The following is a 6,675-nucleotide window of genomic DNA, read 5'->3' as shown; positions in this document are numbered from 1 at the left end:
GTCTCCCCAGTGTCCAGGGTGATGGTTATGGCAAATAAGATTATAAATAGAATAGGGAGAGTTAAAAAAAAATATATATGAATTTAGATCTCAGAAAGTGAAAAGCTGACATATTTGTCCACATAGTTTAAATGACCTACATGCAAAGGTTATCTAAATTTTTGAGATGTTGAAGGGGTGTATAGGAGAGCTTACCTAAGGAATACCTTTCCACATAAATTCAGCTGCCATGTCCACATAACTTAGTGCCTCACTTGAGACCAACAACCAAGCATCCAAAATAAAACACACACATATCCGAAGCCCACGACCAAGAATGCCTCACCTCCAAGTGAGCTCTCATGGAAGCCAGTGAGTCCATGCAACACAACACCATAAAGCACTATCTCTTTAGGTGCAGAAGAACATAGCCTGATTCAGAGAATGAATGGTTAAATGTCGTTAGTGTAGATTTAGTACAACTTGACAAAGAACAGAGCTCGGAGCCCAACATTCCAAGATAAGGAACCGGCCTTGTGTTGTAAGCACAATGTATAAGATAGTAGGAACAGCCTGTATGCTGAGGAGGAACCCGATTGTCTGGGTGAAGTATCCATCTGGTCGGGACCAGTTCCATGGTTTGGGGTCCAGCCAGCTCAGCATTCTAAGCCAAAGGTAAAAGTAAGCGGTGAAGAAGACTATGAGCCTTCCTCCAGAAGACCCCGGCCCACGACCACTGGCCGACAGTATGCATGTGGCAAGGGGAGACTTATGATAATGGGTTCCTAGAAATAATTAGAATAGTAACACCTTTTCTTAGAATTAATTATAATAACCCACCCCATATTAATGAATATATATGCTTTTTATCATAAATAGACACTTGTTTTACGACCTGGTGTGCAAGTTTGGAGGAACGATCCCCCTTGCACCCAGTGCCGCAATAAACATGCCTGCTTTATAACTCTTCAGGAGTTGTAGAGTCTGTTTCCGCGCGTCAAGCCCTCAGTACAAAAGACTGAGCAACAATGTACCTTCATGCAACCTCTCACATCACCTACAGCATCATTCTTCATGGAAGTCCCTTGGCTCAAACACAGCAAGGCCAAGCCATAAAACATCGGTTGTATTTTTTCAAGCTAAAGGTGTATGTGTCACGGTTGTTTCTGAGGATAGTTAACTATCTTCTGTGGGAGCTGGAAGATGCTGATACATATCAATACCAGCAAGACTTTGTCAGAGCTTGAGCCAGTGCTGCCTCTCATGTGATGATGGATACTCACCATCTGCCCTCATGTTGCACTGCACAATTCTCTTGTGCTGGGATGCCAACAAACAAGATTGACAAGGTTCAAGCTGCTAATTGGATGACTTGATCTCCCATAATACTGATCAAAGCTCTTTTTTGTTGTCTGCAGTAGAATTAATGTTTTATCTAGACTGTATGCTTCCTGGAGACTGTATGCTTCTGCTGTTGAACATCTCCTTGTACACTGGAGTCCTGGGTTGCTTTGGTTCTACTTTGGTTTTGTTTTGGGGTTTTGTTTGTTTGTTTGTTTGTTTGTTTGTTTTGTGGGTTTGTTTATTTGGTTTTGTTTGTTGTTTTTGTTTTGGGGTTTTTGTTTTTGTTCTTCTGGTGCTATGTTATTACAAGGAGCATTATTACATTATTACAAGGAATAAATATCAACAACAAGAGTGAATAGTCTCAAATGAAAAATAACTGAAAGTAGAATGAAAATTATATTAGAGAAACCTGAAAGAGCAAATTCTAACATGGTGCGGTTGACTAAGCTTAACCAACAGTGGATTATTACATTGCATTTTTAGCAAGCAAAAGGCACATTTGCCATGGTCAGTTTTGAGGATAGATTACTAAATTCTGTGGGATCTGGAAGATACTGATTTATATCAACACTAGCAAGACTTTGTCAAAACAAAGGATGATTTTATTTTTTATGGGAAAAAATGTCGGTTCCATTACAATTTAAGAAAAACACAGAATGCTTGAATGTTTAATGTTCTAAAAAGATATAGGATGACAATTCTGTCATCAACCTCTCACAGATTCAAAGGCTCCGTGACTTACCAGCTTCTCAAGAAAGTGTCAGTCTCATATGATCTATGAATACTTTCTTATTTAAAGAAGGATAGGCCTGGAAGAATTCCATCAGCGTTTTGTCTTACACAATTAGCTACGTATTAGTTATTGGCATTCAGAAAATCTGTGGGTATTTTCCACACATTTCCATGTTTGGTGGTGGTGAAATCATTAGTTAAGAGAAAGGTTTCTTCGGCTCTGGAAAAATTACTCGATGCATTAATTTTTTTGTGTATGTGTGACAATTTACTTTATTGTGCATTGAGTTTTTGTATTTTGAGTTCCATTGCAAACAGAACAGTTTGCAGTCTTGGAAAGGTTCAGTATGTAAGTTAAAGTCACTTCAGAACAGCTCTAACTTGCATGATTACTCTCTTAACTTATCATCAAAGGCCTTCCTGGTGCTGACAGCTTCACAGAAGGTAGATTTTCCAACTCAGATTGGCATTTCTTTAATAAGTTTACTAATGAATTTGACCCAAATAAGAAAAACAAAACATGGACTTAAAAAAATATATATATTCAAATATATATATATATATATGGGAAGATGCTTATTTTTAATAAATTAAAAGGTCACAAGAACTGTCTTCTATGAGAAGGCTTAAATTCTAATTTAAAAAAACCGCACACCTGATAATTCAAATATATCAGTTTGGACATGTCACCAGTGTGCTTCATTACTCCTCAGTTGCCAGATGTCGTACCTGTTCCCTAGGGCTGGGCTCTCTGGCCACAGTACATCTTCCATAGTACACAACATCTGGGGATTCCCATGATATGTTGCCTTCCTTTGGTTGGAAGAGACTTCCTGGTATATCACATTCCTTGTGCGGATGAGTTTGTAATGGGATACACAATCAGGGAACTCCCATATAGCATAAAATAACCATGCTGCTTACAGTTGGACTAATTTGGATTTCTGATCAAAGTCTTATCTTCCATTTTTCACCAGAATTGCAATGTTGACCTGCTCTAGCAAACAAATACCTTTTGCTCAAGTATCAGAAATAGATGTCTTATCTTTACCTTGTTTCTAAAAATAACATACTGATTGTAGCTGAGCCTGGATCATCTTAACTTCTAGATCATATTTTTGATGGTGTCCTTTACACAGCAGCAGTGTATAAGAATTTGCTTCACATCTTTCATTTTGACAATTTCCTTTGTGATTCCACTGCTGCAACCACACAAACAGTATTTCTGAATCCTTTTACAAACACTTTTTTTTCATTTGTTTTCCTTGGGGATGCTTGCTATTCACAGTTTAATACATAAAAATACAGAATGTACCCATTTTCTTTTCCTCTTATTCCTATATTCAGACTAGTGTCATAAGACAGGACAGATTACATTGCATGAATTTGCTTTGAACACCACAGATGGTGTGTAGGATGTGGAGGTACTAGAGGGGGAGAAAAAGAGAGTGTGAGGAAGAACAGTGGCAAATGCATCAAACATGGTTGTAGGGCAGATGGGGAGTTTGAAAACAAAAGGAACAGGACTGGAAGAGTCCAGGATGCTGGAGGAAGGATAAAAGCAAAGGAGAACTTGTTTGCAGCATGGAGGGAGTTCTATGAACAAGAAAAGGATGGAGATAAGGAATTTCCATGGACAAGTAGTAGATGATCACCAGAGGGAGCAAAGCTGGAGGGCAGATTAATGTATGAATGAGTGGCTGCATGAGAAGTTCATAAGTGAAAGGCAAATAAAGATGGAGAATGAGACAGGATATTGAGGACAGTAAAACAGATTGATGATGTGCACATATCAAAACTCCTCTAGCAAAACCGCCTTGATTTGCCCCTTTTTGTCTTTCCCAAACCACTCAACATTGCATATTGCCAGTTTCAAACTTGGGAAAACCTGGCTGACAGATGCTGGAAGATCTTTGACAGAGCCAATATTAATTCTGGTTAGTAGTTGCTGCCGCAAAAGTGCACCTTTCCAACCTAAAATTCAAATCAATCTCAAAAAGGCCACTTTCCAATTTCAAAAAGGAACACCTGAACAGGTTATGACTTCTATCGTCATGTCCTCTATGCATATAAAGCAGTCCTGAGAAATGTTTAAATAAAAATTGTGTACCTAAAGAATCTTCTGAGGACATAAGGAGAAAAAATAAGTTCTGAGTGATTTTGAATACATTCATTTTGGAGTTCTCAATGGAAGAGGTCTTATAAAGAGATGATGCTGAAAAGAACTGTCCATTCAAATCCTCTTCACCAACCAGTCATGAAGATTTAGAAATCTGAGGCTGGGTATCTAAAATTTGAATTGTTTACAATCTCTATCCACTTCTGAAAATCAAGGTCAAAGTGTTTTCTTAAAAGTGAATAATCTTCACCAATACAATGGTTACTTGGTGTTTTAGTATTTTTATGAAGCCTTATTGACAAAGCCATATTATTCTACCCATGGTTAACATGACAGTATATACTAATAAAAAACTCTTAAATGCAGAGTAAGTGATTACTGTAGTTTTCGGACTCCTGTGGAGGAGTAAAACCCGCTGCTCCCAACCCAACAAGCTCATAGTCTGGAAGAAGATTTTTGCCACCATCTTCCCCAGAATCCCTGTGTTTTATAGATTCCTGGAAGAGGTGAAAGGGTATAAATTGCAAATGCAGAGATCACCATTTGATATCACAGTGATGAGGGGACTGGCAAAATCCTAAAGTCTTCAGTCAAAAAATAAATGTGAGCTGAATAATCTCTTTCTGTACTGAGCCTTTGTTAGAGACCTTGTCTAAGCATGACAAATCAAGTTGTTGGTTCCTTCAGTTGCTGGACATTAGTCTTTGTCCACCTGCTACTAGCTCATGTCATAGAAGTGTCACGGGAGCATGCTACTTTATCAGTCTGGTCTTTTGGATAAGGACATGAAGACAGACTCACACATATGTGTGGAAACCATCACCACTCATTAATGGGAAATAAATCCTCTGCAGTTTGTTCATCTCATATTTGTACCCACTGCAGTAGTATGGGGGTGGCATACGCAATTACTTCATTTTTAAAGATGAGTAAGTGAGAAAAGCAGCCACCCTGTGTTCAATCAGTGTTGGTAAGCAATGAGTACTGGTCAAACTTTTGCAATGCAGGAAGGCAAGATTATGTGCTACACTGGTAGTCTTGCAGCTGGTCAGTTCAAAGCACAAGGGAACAAATGACCGAAGTCCCAGATGGACTAAATCAGGAAGCCAAAGACAAAGGGAGGAACATTTCTGAAGTTAACTTATCTTACTGATGTGCTTTGTTTATCTGCAGTATTCCTGATGACTTTGGTAGGGCAAATGCACAGCAGAGTGAGGAGGGAGTTTTGTATGCATAGTACTTGTCTTTTATTCAGTTATCACTTTTCTTAATCTTCCTTGTCTTTCAAAAATTGTTTGATTTATGCTTTTACAGAGAAGATGATAGTCTATGTGGTTCACAAACTGAAAGTAAGAAGTACAGATACTATTATGATTACAGTACACAAGTCCTGGCTACTGTCTGAAAAATATTTGGTTTAATTTAGGAGAATAGACCTGTCTTTGAAAAGGAACAGTGAGAAGGCAAGTGCCCTTGACTTAGGAGACTTTTCAGTTTAAATAGTAAGGAGGAACTATAAATGCAAAGAAAAATATCAAGCATAAAATTAGCTGGATGCAGACAGGTTGAAATAAGAATTTGCCATTAGCAGAAATTCTTATGGCTAGAATGGACAACTGTTGGGATATGAGGAAACCTGTTATTGCAATAGAGCAGGAAAGTAGACTACCTGATTCCTCTTGAAGCTAATATCTAAATATTTATGAAGATGTAGTTAAAGCTCTGTGAAAATATAATAAGGTAATGGAAGTCATTTGGGTGGCTTTGGCAAAAAGATTGTTCATTAATGTTATTGATGTACACTGGAAGACATCTGATGTGAAGTTCATAATTGAAATGTTACAAACACTTCAGCATATGGATCCTTCACATTCACTTAATTGCCAGTTTAGTAATAATTTTATGTAATGAGGAATTATTAATAATACGTGAAATACTAAATTGACGTAATCACCAAAAAACGTAATATGACATCCACTGTGCAAAGGACGTTATAATTCCAGGTGTCTTTGTTATACTTTAAACAAGGAATATAACTGGTCAAATTCATCTTTCAAAACTATTGACTCTATAAAGTTTTAATAATTTTTTATATAATTGTGTTTAAAGGTAAGGCTATTAATCAGACGTTCTTTTTCCACCATTCTTAATATCCCTTATTAGCATCCAGTTATGACAAAAAACTTGACAAATGATCATTAACAAACTGCCTTACAGTTTTGTGGCACAAGTCCCACTGTGAAATAAATCTCTATATGCTGTTTCTTTGATTATGTAGGCAGATACCAATACTCTGTTCAGATAGGTGAGCAAAGGGGACCAAATTTGTCTCTTTCACAGTTGCAGTTTAATCACTGTGGAAAACTGTGATATTGGGACAAGAGATCTTTTATCTCCAGCACACCAATAAAAATCTTCCCTAAGTTTGCAATTACTGAAAGTCAATAGCCTATTGGTATGAGAAATGTACTCTTTGAGGACAAATGTCCACAACACAG

The sequence above is a fragment of the Numenius arquata genome, chromosome Z (assembly GCF_964106895.1).
Source record: "Numenius arquata chromosome Z, bNumArq3.hap1.1, whole genome shotgun sequence".
Classification (NCBI taxonomy): Eukaryota; Metazoa; Chordata; class Aves; order Charadriiformes; family Scolopacidae; genus Numenius; species Numenius arquata.
The sequence above is the reverse complement of the archived record's forward strand: the minus strand, read 5'-3'. Positions refer to the sequence as shown.